This window comes from Neolamprologus brichardi, chromosome 1 (genome assembly GCF_056152115.1).
Source record: "Neolamprologus brichardi isolate AB-2024 chromosome 1, ASM5615211v1, whole genome shotgun sequence".
NCBI lineage: Eukaryota > Metazoa > Chordata > Actinopteri > Cichliformes > Cichlidae > Neolamprologus > Neolamprologus brichardi.
Genome location: NC_142104.1, coordinates 8229376 through 8252273, shown reverse-complemented (window position 1 = coordinate 8252273; position 22898 = coordinate 8229376). Strand labels below are relative to the sequence as shown.

The window sequence follows — 22898 nt, the reverse complement described above, 5'->3', positions numbered from 1 at the left end:
TCTCTTACTGTGAGGCAACAGTACCGACCACTGAGCTACTGTGTTGCCATCTGTTTGACTACACCTTATTACGCCTACACTCCAGCATTAGTTTTTTTGGTTGTCCTAACTGTGACACAAATGTTCCCTTGGATGATGTAAATAAACACACATTTGATGAATACGTTTAGCTGTAATTCAAGAATACATATATTACTACTGAGAAATTTCACAAAAATATCTAATAAGATAAAATTATACAATTACGATATTTTATATCTAAAAGTTCAAAGGTAAAGTTTGAGCTTTACCTTTCTTGGCATTTATCATGTTATGGAATAGAAACAGATTTAAACTATAACTTGACTGGTTGGTGAAGTCGTACAAACGAAGGCTTAACTTTTTTTCCAAAACTATTTCATAACTGCCTCACTCTTAAAAACAAGTGTATTATCGTAGTGGCTTTTGCTCATAATTATGTGCTTTCCTTTACTTCAGGGAGAAATAGTTGATGTGGAATGATAAGTAAGTCTGTGTCAGTGTTGGTCTTTACTGTCAGTTTGATGTGAGTTTTCTGTGCAGTAAATGAGGATACGGCATGAAGCATGACATTTTACTACAACATTAGTGCATTCAGTTATTCAATAATGTTCTATTTATGTCATCATAACTAATATTAGATTAGCTCTCGAATCTTCTACAGTTGAGGGCACAAATTATTCCACCCATATTCTTGACTGCTTATCAAGTTCAGGGTCCCAGATGGGCTGGAATCTATCCAAGCTGTCACCGGGCGAAAAGCAAGGTACACCCGTGGACAAGTAACACCAACTGCAATACTAATGAAATCTCAGACCATAGTCATATCCGTAGGCAACCTTCATTCTGAAGTCAGCTACACCCCTCTTTGTGTAAAGCTTTGTGACTGTATCTTGCTTGTTTGGAACGCTACTGATAAAATCTCTCCACAGACAGATATATAAACACCTGTTTTAGTTCTTAAAATTGTGTTTCCAAGTGCCTCTTGGCCTACTTTTTTTTTTTTTTAAATAGTGAGACATATAGTCACACAATTTAACACACAAATATTTTATTTATTTGTGAAGTCTATTCTTTTTAATCCTTATAAGTCATTATCAGTGAAGTCTCCAACCCCAGCACCTTAACAATCAAAAAATATGTTTAATGTATGTGTTTTTTAGAGGGCACAACAATCACATGTTCTGATAAATTAGGATTAGGATTAGGGTTATCTCTAGGGGTGGGTTTCAATAATAAATTTTCCGATTCAAATCAATTTTAGCTTGAATAAAGTGATATTTTGTCAGAAACGTCAGAATCACAGGTTAAAGCTCACAAAAAAAACCAAAAAAAAAAAACCTGTAAATGAGCTTAATTACACATTCTGCAATGTTATATGTATCCAGGGTGTGGTAACATTTAAACAAGTTTATGTGTTTTGAGGTGCCCAGGTGAATTATTCTGACTCTGGCACCATCTCATGGTAATGTTATGAATGGCATTGTGCTACAAATTAATGCGGAATGACTGAAGCAAAACACAAATAACAACAACAACAACATGAGGAAAACGAAATGTAATTTAGCTTCTTTAACAAATACTTTAATAAAAGTTTTGAAAACGGGACACTGTTTTTTAAAAAAAATAATATACCATTTATAAAGGGTTTACAGCTTTATTAAGGTTAATAAATCCATTACTAGTGCTGTGGAGAAGGATCATAATTTTGGAGTTGGGTCCTAATTAACATAATAGACCATCCTCATAGTCCTCATAGACCATCATTCACTGGTGAGGCATGCTCAAATAAGGAATTTTGTGTTTTCATTTGGTATACATAGCTGATTTCTGATTTTCTGATGAGCAATTAGGCATGACGAGCTTTAATTTTTAATAACTCGTGGGCTTGCAGCAATGTTAGCTCTCCATTTGTAATGTCAAGTCAAGATAATAACTGGATTTTTGTCCTTCAGCCTGTTTCCAGAGGGTAGAAAGGCAAAGCTCATCTTAATGTTTTAAAAAGATCACTCCACCTAAAGTTGTTCTCTTTGATAGCTTATAATGAATCAGATATGAAACAGTAAATTTATTATTTAGCAATAAATACAAAATCACTATAAACTGTCTTTTATTTAGCCAAGTAGTCAGTGATTGTATTTTAAAACATCACATTTGTTTTTTTACTGTAAGTTCTGAAGCATGTGAAACGTTGACAAGTATGTATGAAAATATGCAATAAGTGCTGTGTTTTACCAACAGAACCTACTGGGAAGGCACTGGCGCGCCATGAAGTGTGAGCTCATCATTATGCACAGCTTTGCGATCGTGTCAAGAGCCATAAAAGTGTTTGATGTGTTCAACCGTGTTTTGCTACAGAATTGACTGTTGATTTACATTTTTAAAAGAAGCAGGAATATATCCTTAAGGAGATTTGTGTGTTCTCTGATCTCTGCTTTGCTAAATTCGTTTAATTTGCCCAATACGCACAGCATTGTTATGGGTGGAGTGTTTTCAGATGTTGCTTCTAATCATGACTTAGCCTTTTTGAATAAAGGTCATGCGTAATGAATGCCTCCATTTTTTCTGATCAGGGAGAAATTCAAAATGAGGAGTTGGTAAACACAGAGGAAAATTATCTAGGTTTTCAATTCGTCCATCTATCCATCCACTTATCCAAATAAAGGTTGGGGGGCTAGTTTTTCTAGATAAAACTTTAAAAAGAAATGACACTTAAAAAAAAGCTGCAATTCATTTGTTTTTGAACTGAAGTGCTTTATTTTAATCAAAATAGTTTGGCAAGCACTGAATTGCACCTCTTTCGAGAAGTCATGAAGCCATCCTGCTGATTCTCCAATAACTGTGCAGTTGTTTTCAATATCAGACAACTTGTTCACACAAATTTTACACAGAAAACAGCCATTAAAAGCATGCTGCTATTCTTTAGTGCATTCAAATAGAAACTATATATACACACTCCCCAGAGTAACTTCATCTTTTGCTCAGGAGCTTTGACTACTACTGTACCTCTACTTTAAAAATGCTACAGTAACTACATGCAACTGATGCAAGTCTTCCATTTGTGAAATTACTTCAATTTCACAACCTGTTAATAAGATAAAATAACTTTGTATTTTATAACTGGAGTGTGCACTAAATTACTTCCACATAAGCCACTTTGACCAGTTGCTTATCAATAAGTTCCCTCTACTACAGCATATACGTATGACTTTTCACACCTATAGCACGTTACATATTACACCATCTCATTATGTATTAAAAGAAAAGCTATGCCAAAATGCAGAAGCATTGTGTGAAAAATTAATTACACTTTGTGATTCAGCTGCACTTCAGCATTTCAATCACATTGCGGTTTGGGCTTTGAATGAGCAACTGCAACACACAGCTTCTTTTCTTTTTTCAGCAATTCAGTTAGATTTGAGATGCTGTGAATGGAATCATTGTCCTATTGCATGACTAAGTTTGGGCCAGACTTTATCTATTACACAGACAGCCTCACATTTGATTAGAATACTTTGGTATAAAGAGAATGTCATGGTTTACTCAATAACTACAAGGTGTCCAGGTTCTGCAGCTGCAAAACAAAACAGAATCATCATCTTCTGCCACTGTGCAACCACTCAAAACCTTTGACATGAGGTGTTCATACTAATATGGTCTGTTCCTTTTCATCAAATGTTGTTCTGTGCATTATGACCAGACATCTCCACACTGTTCCAAAGTCAGATGTAGCTTTGCAAACCTAAGTGGTGTTACCATGTTCTTTTTAGGTGTGAAGGTTTGAAGTGTCCCTTCAAAAGCTCTACACAAGTGTACAATGAAAATGGAATTCATTTGATTTAGCTTGTAATGCTTACTGTCCTATGGGTTTGGAAGATAGATAGATAGATTTTACTAGTAATGCAGTACAATACCAGAAACTTTGTCCACAAAATGAGAATATTATAATCTTAAGTAACTGTGTCAGTTACTTAGATTACAGTTTCATACATTTTATGTGCCTTTCTCAATGACAGAAGTGACTGTATTTTTACAGATACACAGTTAAGCCATTAAACTCAGTCAACTGTGAATGCTCCTGAAATCTATCAGCCATTAAATTCTGTGAGATTATGGATTAACCCTTGTTACAGATATGTCAGCACCAAGGTTGCCTATCTGTTTGTAGCTTATGTCTTAACTGTTCCCAAAGGTATCCCAAGCTAAGGTTCAATGCCCTCTACTGAACAAATGCAAAGGATTAATTCCAGGTAGAGCTGAAACCATAACAAGTCACCTGTCCCTACTGAGCAGATATATTACACCAAAATAAAATGTTTGACAATGACTGTGGAATCGATAGTATCAGATAGCATCTGCACCAATCAGCCGTTGCATTAAAAGCTTAACCTCACAATCTATGGACCCAAAGGATCCCAAAGGATTAATGTCTTGGTGCAGCCACCACAAAACACCTTCAGAGGTTGCATGTACATGTCTTGATGGCTCAGACCTCTTTTGCTGACACAAGGTGGACATAAATACTATAATGCAGGGTTTTTAATGAGCTGGCTGATTGCTGCATTTTAGGTTTAACATTAACGCTTTCATGCATAGTGGTCACAACAGTGGACAGCTATTCAAAGGCTGTTTTCTTGTATTTGTGTCAGTGTTGATGGTATACTTGCACATAAACCATTACATTGGACACTGATGTGTCACTCCATACCCTGCAACCCACTGGTGGCAGTGTATGTTACTATAGATGTAGGATGTGTTTTATTGTAATTATTGTTATTTAACCCTTTCATGCATGAATTTTAACAACCTTGATCAGATTTTTTTTCTTAAGTATTTTTGCTTTGATCTTTTTATGCCTAAAGATGAATAAAAACACTTAAGAAAAAATCCTGATTGAGGTTGTCATAATTCATGCATAAAAGGGTTAATAATGGAATTATGGAAAGGTTTGGTTTCTTTGGGAAACCAAATTCTATTGTGAGAAAATCAGAAGACAACACGGAATCATATCTCAGGTGTTGCATTAGGAGGACCATCTTTCATAAAAGTCTGGCAAAGCCAAATATGCAGAACTGCATGCTGTGGTGACCACTCGCATTTAAGGCAGCAGCTAAAAGTAGTTTAATCTTAGTGTGATACAAATATCAGGATATCAGAGAATAAGTAAATGATGCAAGCAGCACGGTCAGTGTGGTGATTGTGTTTGCAGGCTTGTGCTCTTTGATACAGGACAGTTATAATTTGGACTTCAATTATGAATCCTTTTCTCTACATCACCCTGAGCCACGTTGAGATATTTTGTCTTTCTGTCCTTTCAGACCTGTCTACTGGCCGGGCAATGACACCCTGAGGGTGTTCTCTGCCCTTTTTACCGAGAACTGATGGCGACTGTGCCAAGGGCTGAAAGCCAAAGATGGTGTGATGCCAAAGTCAGTAGTGGTGCTGCAGGGAGGAGAAAAGGCACAGAGGTACTGCAGATGTCCTCTTTAGACAGGTAGGTACTTTGTAATTTTGGTTTTATTCATTCTTTCTCGGGCCTTGAGCCAGTAGTGAGTTTGCTCTTGGTTGTGTCTGATCACCCAGAGTGCGTTTGATTTGAGTGGATAAACACCTCACTTGGTGAAAGTCAAGTTGCAAGTTTCTCCAGTTCTCATAATCAACCGTACTCTGTCACAAGTATGCAGACCAACCTGCACATTGTATAGGAATCACTTATATTTATTTTCTTAGGTTTTCCACCACGTGAATTTGAACAGAAATCAGTTGCCATATTCAAGATTATTTTTGATGTCACAAGTGGCCTGACAATGGGAAGCTCTTATATTTCTTTTGAACAAAGCTAGCTCATTAATCCTGTAACTGATTCTTGAATTGTACAGGAGTCTTTCATCCACCGGGCTTTTGGAGTGACTGAGGCTCACTGCTTAGGAGCCATTGATGTGGACTTCATTCTTTTTGTTCCTAAACTGCCCGAGAGCTATGCTGCTTGGATTGGAAAGTGAGTCACGCTGATCCTCAAAGAGCTGTGTACAAGGCCAACACCATCACCAGCTAGTCCACAGTGGTGAGCTGAACCTTCAATATTATTATTGCCAAATTTAATAGGTAATATTTGGTATCATTATCTAAATTGCCTCAGGGCTGTTTGACTACAGCACTGCTGCAGAATTGCAAGTTCACATAGAACAGTACATTTATATTTATTTACTTAAATAACTACAAAATTATGTGAAATTGCAAATTTGATTGCTCCACTTTAAAAATTGTGAATGTGACACGTTATGGATTAAATAAATGTTGCTCTACATCGATTGTTAACTTGTGTTTAAGATGATCAACATTATAATGTGATACTGACCATCTGACCATTTGCTTTTCCCTTATCTATTAACGTAAAGGAATCTTTTGTCATTTTATTATAAAAAAATAATAATAACTGTCACTCAAAAGTAATTTGGTAAGCACTTTATGTTCTGCACTATTTTTCTGTATTTTTTTTCCCTCTGAATTCTGTCCTCAAAACTGGATTTCAAAGTTATAACATAACCCATCAGTTTTGTTTTAAGAGAGCCTCTTAAAGTCCCTCTAACTTCACGTGTATAGTTTGCTAAGTGCACTTGTTTTTGTCGGTTTTATGTTTTTCATTTTTTGACAGGATCTTTCCTAAAGACCACTTGAGGGAGAAGTATGCTGTTGATGAGGTGCACTACACCTGTAAGTCTGTCAGTGTTGGTTCTACAGCCATGCCTCTCTGGTGTGGTCAAAGCATCGTACAACCTTATTTTGGGGCAAAGGCAAGAAACCCTTTGAACAACTTTTATCATATTTGACTGCTGATTTTACACATCAGTTTTTATGTAAACTGTATGTAACTATTTAAATTAAAGGTAATTTAGATAATGAATCAAAATTGGTGCCTAGAGCTGTTCAAGATGAATAGTGAGACTTGCTTTTAGAAGGACATTGATTAAGCAGCCTAACCTTTCAGCTCCCCGGTACAAAGTCAGTATGATGTATAATTATACTGATGTGTGAAAAGTACAGTTAATAGTCGGGTGTATTCACAAATAGCAGCTGGCATTGATGTGTTCTGCCTCCTGCATGCTCTACCCAGGGAGCATCTGAGCCTAAATTAAATGCACTATTTTCAGTTATGACAGCTCTGCTGATATATGCCATTTCTTGCTCTGTGCCACATGTGAGAAGCTATGCCTGGCTCATTTAAACTATAATAAAGGAGGGAGTTCCACAGAGCAACAATATTCACCACATCAAAATGTATTAATCATAATCATAAAAAAAATGTGAAAGAGAATAGGAGTTAGCCTATGTGTGGCTTAAACTAGGGATAACTAGAACACAATCAAACCAAAGCAAATGAAAGCAAAAAACAAAAAAAACAAAGCAAAACACATCTGGGTGCTTGAAAGGGATCAGTCAGAGAGAGGGAGAGTGTGAGAGAGACATCTTGGAAGGCCACGGGCTTGTATGGGCTCCCAAGCAGCTGAAATAATTTCCTCTATTAGAATGGAAGAGCTGTTAATTAAGACCTAAAAATAAGGAGGTAACAGGCAGGCCCAAAAACCAAGACTGACTCAAGGCCTGGGGCTGTCATAAAGGGCAACTTCAAAAAGTGTAATAATCTGATTCTCCTAACATTTTTCAGAAGTTTATGTGTTTAAAAATGCTGATGTTGTTTTTGAAGAAGAATCCTCACTGTGCTACTTCTTCTACAGTAGGTATGAATGCATGCCTTGTTATGGCAGGTTCCGTTTCATTTATATCTTGTGAGAAAGTCATGTTATTAAAATTTTAAATGAACATGCATTTAAAAGTTTAAGATCACCTGTAATATGATAATAGGGACCTGTGCTGATATTTCTGTGGGATGATGTGAAATCTCAGACAACAGTTCACAACCCAGTTTTTGGCCCCCCCAAAACACATGGAGCATCACAGCAACAATCCGTTTGGTGCAACAGTTCATTAGAATGCACAATGGTGAAAGATCTCAACCACCAATACTCTTAGGGGACTGTTATATTGAATTTTATTATTTAAATTTGTAATGTGGAATTTAATTTGCTTCATTTTGACAGCCCAGTGGGAAAAATGCAATCAAGTTCAGGCTCTTTGTAATTGCATGTTTTGAGAGACTGGGAAAACGGTTATGTCTATCATTGTTGACAGCAGATTCCCAGGGGAGCTGTACTGGTGGATTGACAGCACCAGAGCTATTCTGGAGATGTCCATGTTAACAAATCATAAAATATATGCAGAGTACAATATAAGAGCATTGACCGACCAAAAATTTGCCTATAAATTGGTAATAAATGATCACATGATTTTACAATTATTTCCATATTTAAACTTTGTCCTATTGATGATTTGTTCTTCAGATTATATTTCATGTAATTTTACATCTTTTTACCTGCCTGGGGTGTTAGGTACCTTTATTAATCACAAGTTAAAGTTAAAGCTAAACACAGGAAGTAAAACTGGAAAAAAGGAAACTGCATGACCCACAGCTGAGATCTAGAAAAGACAGAGTTGGTGGTGTTCAGCATTCATGTGACAGTGCTACTTATAGACAAACCAAGAGGAGGACAATATTTCTTTCTTATCCAAAGCAGGTCATGAATATTTTAGGCAGTGCTCAGACTTAGGAGGTATTCATCCACACATACTTCAGGGCAATGCCCTGCTTAAAATTCTGGCAATTTACCTTTAAATACTTGAATTTGTGATGTAAAAGTATTTGGTTTTCATCTTTATTATTTATTGTTGGGAGAGTGTTTTTAGTTTCCATATCTTTGGCTCTCTTAAATAATAGATGCAGTTCTACATCCATCAGGTTACATTTGCCGTCTCGGCTGCAAATAAGCTGTTGAAAGAATTCTGTGGACTTCAAAGTTCTTTCATCTTGCTTTAGTTGACTGATGTGTGTTTTACTCCTTAGATTTACAACTACTGCTAACATTAACGATTTTTCATTCATAAACTATAACCCCAATGCCAGAAAAGTTGGAAAGCTGATCAGAATGTAAATAAAAACATGCAACGAGTGAGACATTTTACTATTTTATTAAAAACACAAGTTCATCTTGAATTTGATTGCAGCAACATGTCTAAAAAAGGTTGGGGTGGGGGAAAACAAAAGGCTGTAAAAGGCTGATACTTAAAAGAAACAGATGGAGTAAGATTTTGCTAACTAATTAGATTAATTGGCACCAGAAGAGTAACACAACGGAAGATAAAAAAGAGCATCTTGGGGATGGACTTCTTAGAGTTTCGCCGAGGTAAAGATGGGCAGAGGTTCATCGGTTTCCAAAATACTTCATCTCCAAATTGTGGAACAGTTTCAGAATTAAGTTCCTCAATGTAAAATTATGAAGACCATTGCACAGTACATCAACAGTACATTGCACAGTACTATTGCACAGTACATCAACAGTACATAATATCATCAACAGATTCAGCGAATCTGGAGAAATAACTGTGTGCAAGGGACAAGGCTGAAAATCAGAATCGAATGCCTTTGATCTTCAGTTCTTCAGGTGACACTCCATAAAAACAGACATGATTCTGTCATGGAAAACATCAAATCTCTTTCATTGCATTTATTATAAAAAATAATAATAATAAGCTGCTTAAAACGTCCTTTGATATGATTTCTCACACTATCTTTCTGAAAAGACTTGCATTCATTGGCATTAATCATACGCCCCTTGCCTGGTTCACCTCATATCATGCAGATCGCTCTCAACTCAAACTCAAATATTACTCTTCAGGTTCATTTTCTGTTTTTGCTGGTGTGCCCCAGGGTTCAGTATTGGGGCCTCTTTTATTCATTATTTACATGCTTCCACTTCCACATATTTTGGAAATACAATATTAACTTTCACTGTCACACAGATGACACTCACCTGTATATTTATTCCAAACCCAATTTCACCCTTCTACCCATCTCCCTTTCTGACTGTCTCATGGAGGTTAAATCATGGTTCTCCTCCAATTTTCCAAGACTCAATAGTAATAAAACTACTACTCATCAGCACAGCTTCCACACTAACCAAATCCCACAAGTTTTCCATTAATATTGACAACTCCTCCATCCTTCATTCCCCTCAGGTTAAGAGTCTGGGTGTCATCCTCGACAGTTTCGACATTTCAGTCTCATATTAATCACATCACCCGATCCGCCTACTACCACTTAGATAACATCAATCGTCCCCAGCCTCCCAGCCCCATGCTGCTGCTATGCTTTTCCATAGCCTTGTCACTTCTTGGATTGATTATCTCTTCTCTTTGGTCTCCCTAACAGGTCCCTTCATGAACTGAAACTCTTCCAGAATTCTGCAGCCCAGATCATAATTTGCACACCCTCCAGAGAGCGCATCACCCCTGTTCTTCAACTGCTTCACTGGCTGCCTTTCAAAATGTCACTTCTCACTTTCAAAAGTGTCCGTGACCTGGCCCCTCCCTACTTGTGTTATTTAGTCCACATTACTATTCCTTTTCATTCCCTTAGGTCTTTGTCCGCCACTTACCTTATTGTTCCCTCTGCCCAACTCACCACTATGGGGCACAGAGCTTTCAGCCGTTCTGCCCCCTCAACTTTGGAATTCACTTCCTCCAGATTTCTGGAATATTGGCTCTCTTCCCTTATTTAAGTCAAAACTCAAAATCCATCCGCCTTCTTTAATACAACTGAAGTTAAGCTGCTAGAATGGATGGATGGATTTTAGATTTTGAGGATAAAGAGGGTTGGAATACAATAAATACAAGAAATAATTTTAGTTTTATTAATAATAGTAACAGTACTAAAATATCACTTTAGTACCTGTGTGCATTGAATTAGGAATCTATTAGGTGACATTTAGGCTGCTGGCAGAGGAGTAATAAAGTCTGTTGAGTTATATCATTCAGTGTGCTGCTGAGTGCTAGAGAGGCCACATAGGCACAATGGTTCCTTCCAAAATGACCTTTATTCTGCAGCCTGAAAGTAGCAGAAAATTTGTTCTTGTTAATTCTGCTGCACTGAACAGCAGATAGCTGATGTTGTGTCCTGAAACCAGCAGTTTTCCTCACACTGGTATGTATCAATCACTGAAAATAAGTGTGCAACTATTTGGTTATTTTTGCACTACTCATCCTTCTGCATGCTACTTTAAATTGGCTCCCAACTCATTTATATATATTTAAAAAACTTTGTTAATACATAGTTTAAGCACTAATATCACATTTGTTTTTTTAGTTTTCCAAAAAACAAATTAACCATACACACCACAAAACGTTTAATGCTGTATAAACTTTTGAGTGCATAACATGGCAATATAATACCTTATTTGTCTGTTTGTATTTTTTTTTCTGCAGTGAGGACAGAATACAGATAGTGGGTGCATTTGCCTCACCATCTGCCTCCTTTGATGGAGTTAGTATGTTTAATTTCACCAACTAGCAAGATAATTATCAACATAATTATACTTTCGTAATGGATGTTTTTATTTTTATTTTTTAACTAATGTTGCAGAAAACTTGATATACTGATTCCTGCTGACTAATTAAATTTGAAATGTAATTCAGTTAACCAAGCTGTTTGTAGATTATTACTTTATTATTTTTATTATTTATACACTTTTTTTAGCACCTTTCAAAAACAATTTTACAAAGCGCTTTGCAAGACAAGACAAAATGAACAGCAGTAAAACATTTTTCAAATACTCATCTCTAATGGAATGTAACCATTTGCATCATATTGCATTTTTAGGTATAATATTGTCCTTTTTTCATTTTCATTTTTGTTTTGTTTTTTAATTAGCTTCCAAGTGAACAACAGTCTTTTAAACCCACTCATGAATGCAATGGTAGGTAATTAAAATGTATTACTGAAGAAGTCCACTTAAGATAAGGATAAAAAAAGCTGTTGCCTAAGATTGTATTTAGTCAGACTCTCACGAACCTCTGCAGTTATAGCTGCACAGTTGGGTAATGGCATGTTTGCTATCAAAAACAGTGACTTCTCTTATAGATGTCTCTTTTTTCCCCTTCCTCTCAATTTAGGAGTGGGTCTGTGTAGATGTAATGGACTTCGTGCTTGCCTGGTTGTCCTTGGCATTAAGGTTTGCACCCTCCAGATGAATTGACATTTTCTAAAACGAGGAGGAATGCTTTTCAGGCACACCTCCTGGGAAGCAGGGCTTGATTGAACCCTCTGCTCCCTCTTCTTACTCCAGCTTGCATGGCTATCTTTTCATAGGCTTTCTTTCCCTTTTATGTTAATTACTGCCTGTGTTTGGGGTGAGTGCCCTGTGTTATTTATGTTGTTTATTTGTGGAAAAAAACTTTAATTCACTTCATTAATAAGCTGCAACATGTGCACACAAAAAAATATAATAGTATGAATCAGCAAGCAAAGGAAAAATTTGATTTAGGTCTAAAACTTACATTAGTTGTGGACTGAAACATTTTCATGAGTTCTGCAGCAGTCGATTACAAAGTTTCCACTGGAATGACAAGATCTCATTTAAAAGCTGTGTGACACATGGTCCTTGCACCATTCCTCTTTTAGCAGTGTATATTAGGTTTATTTCAGTCTTTAGAGTACAAATATTGAACTAAGTGTTGGCATTTTTTTTTTCAAACTATGTCTGTTGGGTGTGTGGAATCGGTGTAATTTTGAGCTTGAATACCACAATCAGCAGCTGCGAAATAGCTGCTGATTGTGTTATAATGTAATCCACAATGTGGTATATATGTAATCCTGCTGGGTAATTGACCGTGTCAAAGTATAAATGCTTGTTCTGTGCCATTTAATAACTCTGTTATATATCACTTAAAGTACACACAAAGATCAGCCACTTGGGACAGCTCTCTATTGAGGATACTTGGAGCAGAATAAACCACCAACTAGGGATGCAACGATACCAATTTTTTCAAACCGATACGATACCGATACTTGGATCTGAGTACTTGCTGATACAGAGTACAAAAACCGATACAACACACACACACACACAAATGCAATGAATTGGAAGACAGGTTTTATTTTATTCTCTGCCGATAATAAATAATATCTTAATAAAAATGACCACAAAAAAATTTCAAGTGAAAAATAAGCACTTCTGTTAAATTACTGCAGAGTCTCCACATTGTAATTTAACAAAATATCACTGAACTATTGGCACTGTCTCGAGCTTTCGGAATAATAAATAAACACTTCTGTTTGGAATAAAATAAATAGAAATTAGGTTTGAGAATAAAATAAACTTTTAAATTGTTGCAGAGTGTCCATATTGTAAACAAACAAACAAAATAACGAAAGTATTTGGCATTGACGAATAAACTCCTCATCTGCCCGTGGATCATCAGTCCACTGTGCCATTAAACTGAGGACTGACATCGCGCACACACTGCTTGTCTTTACCTCTTCAGAAAGTTTTGGCACCATTATCTCCCTGATGTGTGGGCGGTTGGGAATTTCATATCACAGCTCGAGTATGCTGAGAAGAATCCTATGTTTTCCACGACTGGCAGTGGCTGGTCATCCAGAGCGATAAAATGAGTCAGAGCCTCTGTTATTTTAACTGCCCGTGGATTTTCTCTTGACATTTTTCATCGCTTTTCCAAAACCTGAGGTAAAGTTGGCTGTTCCGGTCCACACTGCTGACATTTTGTTTAGCCTAGCTACAGCAGCCTCCAGTTTCTCTTTTTTTATCTGGAGCTGCCAGTCTGACTCGTCTAACCCTGTGCCTGTTTAGCGTGGGATGTCCCCCTAGTGGCCAATCTAAAAAACTACAACAGAAATGACAAGCCACCCTCTGATTAATGAAATAAGTTAGTATCGGTTCATGGTATCGGTTAACTTTTACGAGTATGAGTACACACACATTTTACAGTATCAGCCCCGATACCAGTATCGGTATCGGTGCATCCCTAACACCAACATATTCTTATTTGTTATTCATTACTTACATGTTACATTTTTTGTGTGCATGTAAAAAGCTGTGCATAACTTCCCATTTGATGTGTCTGCTTGCTAGAGAAGCTGTAAAAACTAATTGTGTCTGCAAGTTTCAAGATTGCATCTGAACCTGTCACTGACAAAAACAAGCACTTTTGCTTTGACACAAACTGTTGATTCCATAAATTATATCGCAACAATTTTTTCCTCAAAAGACAGGAATATGGGCCCCCTCTTAGAAAAAACAAAGTTTTCTTTAAGTGTAAGAGTTGTTTTCTATTTATTGCATGGCTGTAGATTCACTGTAAAGTGCATTGAGTTTACTGGTCAGAGAGACAGCTGGTTACTCCTCCTTCTGTTTGTAGCCGTCTCATATGGAGCTGGAGGTCCTGTGCTACACCAACAGGATTTCCAGTGGAGCTCACAAAATGGTTAGATCCTCCTGAGTTAAACAAACCATCCTTGAACATACCAAAAATTCAAAAAGAAAAATTTTCAAGCTCACCCAAAGGAATTAAGGTGTTAGGATCCTTGTGATAATATTTGACCAATAAACTGTAACACTAAAGCAATTCCTTACGTCTTTCTTTAATGTTCATTGGAAATCATTTTTAGGAAAAACAGAAACAGAAGTAATTTTCAAGCTTGATAACTGCATATAGTTACTTTTTTTTATTAAAAAAGGGGGCAGAAAAATATGAAATAGAGAGGTAAGTGGGAATATTATTATTATTTTTTAAATTTTACATTAGAAAGATGTAAGGGCTGTGTTTAGAGACAGGACATGGAAGCACAAGCAAATGGATTTATTCCACATTAACTTATGTAGATGTTATGCAGACGCTTTCACTGTATTGTTGTGTGTGTGTGTGTGTGTGTGTGTGTGTACGCACACACAAATACAGTGAATGTATATATGGAATTAGCTGCCTATGGCTTTTAGTCAAGCCAAGATATTAGAGCAAAACACAGAAAAGCAATTTAAAATGATATTTCAGTTTATTTGGCTCTTGCTTATTTTTATTTTATTATAAAAGCTATTATTTTTAGTTTGGCTGACTTTCAATACTCTGCCGTCAGAGTAGCGCTCCATGAGACTGATTTTTGTTTACCATGTGAGAGGAACTATTACCTGTAATAATCTTCTTGAGGTAACAGGTAATGCTATTTCCAGAAGAAGGGAAGCATATACAAGTAGAGTAATTTTACAAAAGTGGAGTTGATCTTATGCAGACAGCACAGTCTGATAAAGATAGGTGTCTCCAGGGTGGTGGAAATGGTACATGTAGCAAGGCAGCAGTGGATGGGGAGCAAGTGAAGGCAGAGGCAAGGATTAAATTGTAGATACTTAAAGATGAAGAATGATGCACAGAGTTCAGGGAGGAGCTGAGACAGGATCTGGGTGGTAGGAAAGTGTCAACAGATGACATGGAAAGTATAGCTGAAGTGATGAAGGAAACATCCAAGAAGGTCTTTGGTGTATCATCTGGACAGAGGAAAGAGGGCAAGGAACTTGGTGGTGGGATGAAAAAGTACAGGAAAGCATTCATTGGAAGAGATTAGCAAAGAAAAAGTGGGATAGTCAGGGAGATGATGAAAGTAGACAGGAGTACTGGGAAGCTAGGCATACCAAAGGGGGAGGTGGAAAAGGAAGAGGCTATTCGTGAGTTGTATTTGAGCTGGACACTAAGTAAGGAGAAAAAGACTTGTATTGATTGGTTAGACAAAGAGATTGTGCTGGATGGTGCAGCCAGTCAGGGTGGTTAAGGACTGAGATGGAAATGTACTAATGAGTGAAAAGATGGAAGGAACACTTTAATAGCTGATTATTGAAGGAAATTAGAGAGTAGGATGGATAAGAAGCTGGTTGGTGAATCAGAAAGTGGACAGGGATTCGTAAGGCAGAAGTGAGGGCAACAATGAAGAGGATCAAGAGTGGAAAGACGGTTGGTCCTGTGGACATACTGTGCAGTGGAACAATGGTGATGAGAGGAGCTGTAGTAACTGTGGATGAAGGGATGAGCCATACCATGAAGATATGAGGTATCAAGAGAATATCACAGTGTCATTGTGCCTTTGTAGATACAGAGAAAGCATATGATCGGGTACCAGGAGAGGGACTGTAGTATTGTATTAGGAAGTCAGGAGTGGCAGAAAAGTATGTGAGGGTGGTGCAGGACACATGAGCACAGTGGTGAGGTGTGGAGTATTGCGACTGAGGTATTTCCTGTGCTTGACAATGTGGGTGTTAAAAAGTGAGTGAATGACTTCAACGAATTCTTAAAAAGCATGGAGTCAGGAAAAGGACAGCAAAAGTTCTTCTGCTAAAAATAATTTTTTCTTCCTTGCAGTCTCTTCCAACACTACTGCTACACTAAAGGAGGAATGTGTCACAACTCGTATATGTGTGCTCTTCTTCCAGGAGAGGACAAGTGAACTTGAGAACAAGGGAGCTCATATGACTCCTGTTTCAAAGTCACTACACTGGCTACCAATCAGATTTAGGTACCATTTTAAAATTCTAGTTTTAACCTTTAGAGTACTACAGGGACAGGCCCCTCCCTGTATTGATGATTTGATTCGTACACATACCTCTTCTCATAACCTGAGGTCATCGAATCAAAACCTTTTAGTGGTCCCCCACACTCGTTTTAGAACTCGAAGGGACCGATCTTTCCAAGCTGTTGCACTCAGACTGTGGAATGCACTATTTCTACGGTGTCTGGAGTCAGTGGAGACCTTCAAAAAGCAGCTAAAACCATTTTTATTTCAAAAAGCTTTTAATTAGACCAGGGTTTTTATCATGTATTTATAACTGTATTGTGTTTTCTTACCTTTCTTGTAAAGCACTTTGTGACACATGTCTGTGAAAGGTGCTATATAAATAAACTTTATTTACTCATTTACTTATGTGTATCTGTGCATCGTGAGGATTTATTAATTGATCCATTACCTGATTTATTTCTAAGGACTTCATACAAACAAAGAAAGTACAGATGTACCTGCACTTAGATCAGTCAAATGCTTGCAATGGGGAGAGGGCTCTCTATATCATTTAACTCAGCCACAGCCACTTCTGTTTTGGCACCGATGTTTTTGTATGGTACTACATAAAGTGAACATGAAAATGGGAGCCAGAGCTGCAGCAGCTCTATATGCATGAGTCCTTTCATATTAGTTTTAATTAATTATATCTGCTTTATGTCTGCAGCAAATGTGGCACTCTAAGACAGACAAAAAGTTAGCCTTCAGTTTTTAGATGATGCCATGTTTGTTGAGATGCTTGAGCACAACTGGTGCAAAGTTTAGGTTTCACTTTTGGGCCATCTTTATCAACAAAATACAGCCACACAAACGACTCCTCAAATATAAAATCTATTAATCTGGAGAAGATGTTTAGTAAATATAAACATGAAATAAATTGGACCATTTTAGGTTAGGTTAATTAAAAAGGTATTTTCAGTCTAATCCTCCTGGTGCAAAAATTAATGAACAAAGATCACTGATGTAGTGTTTTTGTCTTTGGGAGTCTAATGTCGGTGATTGTAGCATAATGATCAAACATTCGAGCAGATGACCCTGAGACCATAGCCCTAGGCATTAGAGCACCACATACTGTGTTCCTTTGTTCTTTCAGAGCACAAAATGCTGAGTTTATGACACAGTTGAACAGGCTCCATGCATCTCTTCTGTATCCCTGGTGACTTGTTGGCAAAACAAACCGTGCTCATTAAAAAAATACATTAACATCCCCCCTTTAGCTGTGAGCTAGCAGCATCATTATGGGTGAAAAATTGGGAGATGTTGTTAATCATGTTCTGGCCTTTTGTGTTAAAGGCCATGTATTGTGAACATTGTAAGGATTAGTTGCCCATAGATGAAAGCATTTTTCCTGGTTAAACTAGGAGCTTAAAACAAGAGACTGGAATCTGTTTGATGCTTTAATGTATTCTCTTCTTCGAAGATTAATAGTTATTTATGTTTTATTACTAGTTGTCTTTTTAATGTATGCATTGTTTATTCCCACCAGTGTCATTAATCCATCTGTCATCTATTATGGTCACCCTAATGACAGGACAATTACAAATGGAGATATGTGGTGAGTACCTTTTTGGGGGGTGGGGGCTTATTCTCCTACATGAGGAATTTTTCCACTCAACAATTTTTAGTGAAGGCCATCAAGTGACATGGTTACTGTTCTTGTGACCTTTAGTGACTTCTGAAATCTGTAGATGTTTTTGCACTCAAGCATGTAAGATATGCAGTCTGTTTGACATGGGTGGAGAGTGCTACTGCTGTCCTCAGACATCACCTGCTCCTTTCCAGCTTATGGCAGGTTCAGAGGACCATCTATGAGGCCATCCTGAAATCTTCACATGCTGTAATGGCCGCGATCAGACCAGGCTATATTATTTTCTATTCAACTATAGATAGGGTCATGTAGAAAAACTTAAGGGTTACATGATAATTTATTATAGAAATCTGTTTTTGTTTTTAAGTATAAATCATAACTGTGATGTCTTTTTAAAATCTTTCAGTAGTTAGAAAAATATAATTTAGTATTCATTACAGTTGGAGTCTTGAAAAAAATATCGTTGTGAATTACACTGACAATTCAGTCAATTTTAAGCTTGGTTTTAAGAATTTAAGAATTTAAAATAACATGCATAGTTACATTTTTAACACTTTTTCTGTTTATTGACAAAAATGTGTATTTCGAAGGTGTGAAGTGAACCGACATGCACGGCGTGGCTGACAAGGTTCACCTGGAAGAACTTGTAAAGATTGGCATCCTACATGGCAGCGTGGAGGACATGATGAAGGTCCACCTGGGCTCTTTAATCATGCCCCATGGCCTTGGACATTTGCTGGGTATTGATGTGCAGGATGTAGGAGGTTACCCTGAGATTAGAACACAACTCATAAATTCTTAAGGTGGCCTACAACATAACAACTAGTCAGCAGTTATTTCCATGACAGTCTTAGACTGGAGACTGGAGAGGATCAAAACGTTTCTGTTCCTGGAATATTGATGTGTCATCAATGATAAAGAGACCAATGGTGCAGACGTGAGAGAGGAACAAAAAGAGGCAAAGCTGTGAAGAACAAGTTCAGGATGAGGGCAGCAGCGAGGGGAAGATAAAATGTTGTTTGAGCTGTGAACATAAATAGTTTCATGCTGCAGTGCAGGGATTTGTACTGATATGCAGTAAATAAAGAAGACAGTTAACAGTCAGTATTTCCAGTAGAACTGCTAAATCTTCACAAGCTAAAATCAACAGTAAGAGAGACACACTTGGGGGGGGGGGGGGGGGGGGGGGGGGGGGGGTGTCAGCTGAATGTAATCAGCTTGTGGATTAACTCTCGCTAGTTAGTTAGCTACAGTCAACTGACCAAATACTTCAGACCTGATCATGCCTGGTAAAAAAGCTTTCTACAATTTAATAATTTAATAGATGGGGTTTAAAGTTGTTACACAGGTATCTACATAGAGTATATACTAGATACCTATACTATATACTTTATCAACAGAAATAATGAAGCACAAAATTTGATGATCCAGCAACAGAATTCCATTTTCCAGCAGTAAATGGATCAAAAGTATAAAACATGCAAGGATCAGGAAAAGAAACCACAGGAAAGTTTTAAGCCTAATATTAAAAGTAGAGATAGTGTCTGTCTCCTGAATCTAAATGGGAAGTTGGTTTCACAGAAGAGGGGCCTGAAAACTGAAGGCTCTGCCTCCCATTCTACTTTTAAATACTCTAGGAACAACAAGTAAGCCTGCAGTGCGAGACCGAAGAACTCTAATAGGGTGATATGGTACTACAAGGTCATTAAGATAAGATGGGGCCTAATTATTTAAGACCATGTATGTGAGGAGCAGGATTTTGAATTCAATTCTGGATGTAACAGGGAGCCAATGAAGGGAAGCCAATACAGGATAAATCTGCTCTCTCTTTCTAGTCTCTGTCAGGACTCTCTGCTGCAGCATTTTGAATTAACTGAAGGCTTTTCAGGGAGTTTTTAGGAATTCCTGATAATTACAGTAGTCCAGCCTGGAAGTAATAAATGCATGAACAAGTTTTTCATCATCACCCTGAGACAGGATATTTCTAATTTAAGAGATGTTGCGCAAATGGAAGAAAGCAGTCTTACATGTGTGTTTAATATGTGCATTGAAGGACATGTCTTGATCAAAAATGACTCCAAGGTTCCTCACAGGGTTACTGGAGGCCAAGGTAATGCAGTAATAAGTACTGTAGCTTAAAAAAGCCTCAATTTAGTCAGTGTACATTCACCACTACTGTTATTTACTGTTTAGGGCACTGAGTGAATTAACGAGCCTGGATCGAGGAATCTTCCGATGGGCCACCTGGTGCAAGAATGGATGGTTTTCATGGTGGAGGCTGGCACATACTTAATCAGCCACCTGCTGGACCCGGCTGGCTAACCCTGCCCAGAGCTGCTTCATCAACAATCAAGTGCTGGCTCACTTCTTTGGTTTTGGAGGGGTTAGTATGCTTCTTTTTGTTTATGTTGGACCAAGATGGTAACAGAACATAGGGCCAACTAATACAGAAATGAATTCAGCACAAAGTATGCACTTGATACTTGTACTACAGTATGTCAGGATTGGTATTCTTTCATGATTTGCTAAAGGCCACATGTGCAACTTTGAAGAAAAAAGCTATAAAGACAGGATAATGTCACTTTAAGCATGAATACATCAGCGAGTTTAAAATTTAAGGCCCAGCTATCTCTAAAGTTATGTCTATCAGGCCTGACTTTCCATGTCTTTTTTTCTTTGTCTTGTCTTTAAACATACACTCGCATATAATCACTTGCTTTGGGTGTGGACAAGTCAGACACTGTTGCATCTAGTGAATGAATTGAATAACTAACATTTTAAAAGTCATAACAGAACCTAGATTCTTATAGATTTTATAAACAACTTTATGAGCTGGAAAGGATTATGGAGAATCACAAATTAGCTTATTAACTTATTTTTGTGTCAGAACCATGTTGGGAAATTTCAATTTCATATTGTGTTTTCATTGTCAATGTTGTGTGACTTTTTTGTGCAGTAACTGAACTTGGTGATGTGAAGTGATATGCCATGAGCTATGACATCACTATAAATAACATTAGGGCCTTTAGTTATTCTATTATTTGTAACTCATGTTAGTGAGAAGAATTAATATTAAACTAGTGCTCAGACCTTGCATAGTTGAGTTAGAAGTCAATCAACATATTTTTTTTACTTCATTCATCTATTAATTATATAAGTATGATATGATCAAATAATGTAACCATGGTCAAGTTAGAATCAAAAATGCTATGCTCAAATTAAGCATCAATATTAACTAATAATAAATACAAATTCACTTTAAACTGCGGTGTGTTTTGGCCCAGTAGTCGATGACTGCAAAACACATTTTTCTACTTTTTCCACTGTAAGTCATGAAGCATGTGAAACCTGTACTAAATGATTGTGAAACGTGAATGAAGCAGTGGAGAATGGAAAAACAATCTATGTCTCTACATGGCTTTGCTATGGTGTCAACAGCCACAAAAGTGTTGGTGTGCTTGACCATGTGATGATAAAAGATTAAGTGTTGAATGAAATTTTTTAAAAGAAGCAGGAAGACTGATAGTTATCAATTTTCTCCGATTTGCTAAATTTGTTTAATCTTTTTTTTAGTACCTCTGTTGTATCCATGGAACATAAGGTTTTTAGCTGTCAGCGCACAGCATTGTTATGGATGGAGTGTTTTCAGATGTTGCTTCTAATTTCGATTTAACCTTTTGGTATAAAGGTCACGCGTAATGAATAGTTCCTGGGGGGTTTTATTCCTGATCCAAGCAAGCTTAAAAACGAGGACCTGAAAAGCACAGAGGGAAATTATCTAGTTTTTATATCCATCCATTCATCCTTTCATCCATCGATTATCTTAGCCTTTTATCAAATTCAGGATGGGGGCCAGATTTTCTATTTTCTGCCATATTCACTTTTTACATGTTTTTATAGTTTTTTTATTTATTGTTTTTGGTAAATAATAAACACTCAAACTACGCGTGAATATGGATAGAACATTTGTAGCCATAACTGTACAAATAGATAAATTACACAATTATTGAAACTATTATGTGTGTTAGATTATTAACTATCATAGGTTTCAGTACAACTTAGTGCTGAACAGTTCATACACAATGTACAATGTTTGTTAGTGTTTATGGCTGATCTGTTCCCTGACTGGCCCTTGTTCCAACAATAAGTTGCACCTTTGTCTTTTGTGTTTTTCTTTCGATACCCCTCTGCTCCACCTTTTCTTTTTTTTTACATTTCTATAACACCAGGAGTCTATTCTTCAGGAAAAGTGGGTATCTTGCATACATAAAGGATAGGTGAGCAAAAGAGAGCAGGCAAATTGATAGTCACATATGATGCATGGATTCTGAGAGCTCCCTCAGCTCTCCTTTAGCTATATTATAATATTGTTATTCAAGCCTTTTGCTTTCGAGACATGCTCTGGATTCTGAAATAGCTGGAATATTGATGTTATGTCAAATCAGGATACAGCCACATTCATCGGTTTAACAATTTATTATTTTTTTGACAAGTCTGCCTGTGTCTGGTAATTCAAACACGCAATTGTACAGGGTGGGCCATTTATATGGATACACTGTAATAAAATGGGAATGGTTGGTGATATTAAAGTCTTGTTTGTGGCACATTAGTATATGTGTGGGGGCAAACTCCTCAAGATGGGTGGTGACCATGGTGGCCATTTAGAAGTCGGCCATCTTGGATACAACTTTTGTTTTTTCAATAGGAAGAGGGCCATGTGACACATCAAACTTATTGGTAATGTCACAAGAAAAACAATGGTGTGCTTGGTTTCAACGTAACTTT

General features: G+C 37.1%; 1 pseudogene; it reads left to right on the top strand.

The window, feature by feature from the left end:
• Positions 1-741: 741 nt before the first annotated feature.
• Positions 742-20538, top strand: LOC102791627 (xaa-Pro dipeptidase-like; annotated as a pseudogene).
• The last annotated feature ends 2360 nt before the right edge of the window (positions 20539-22898 follow it).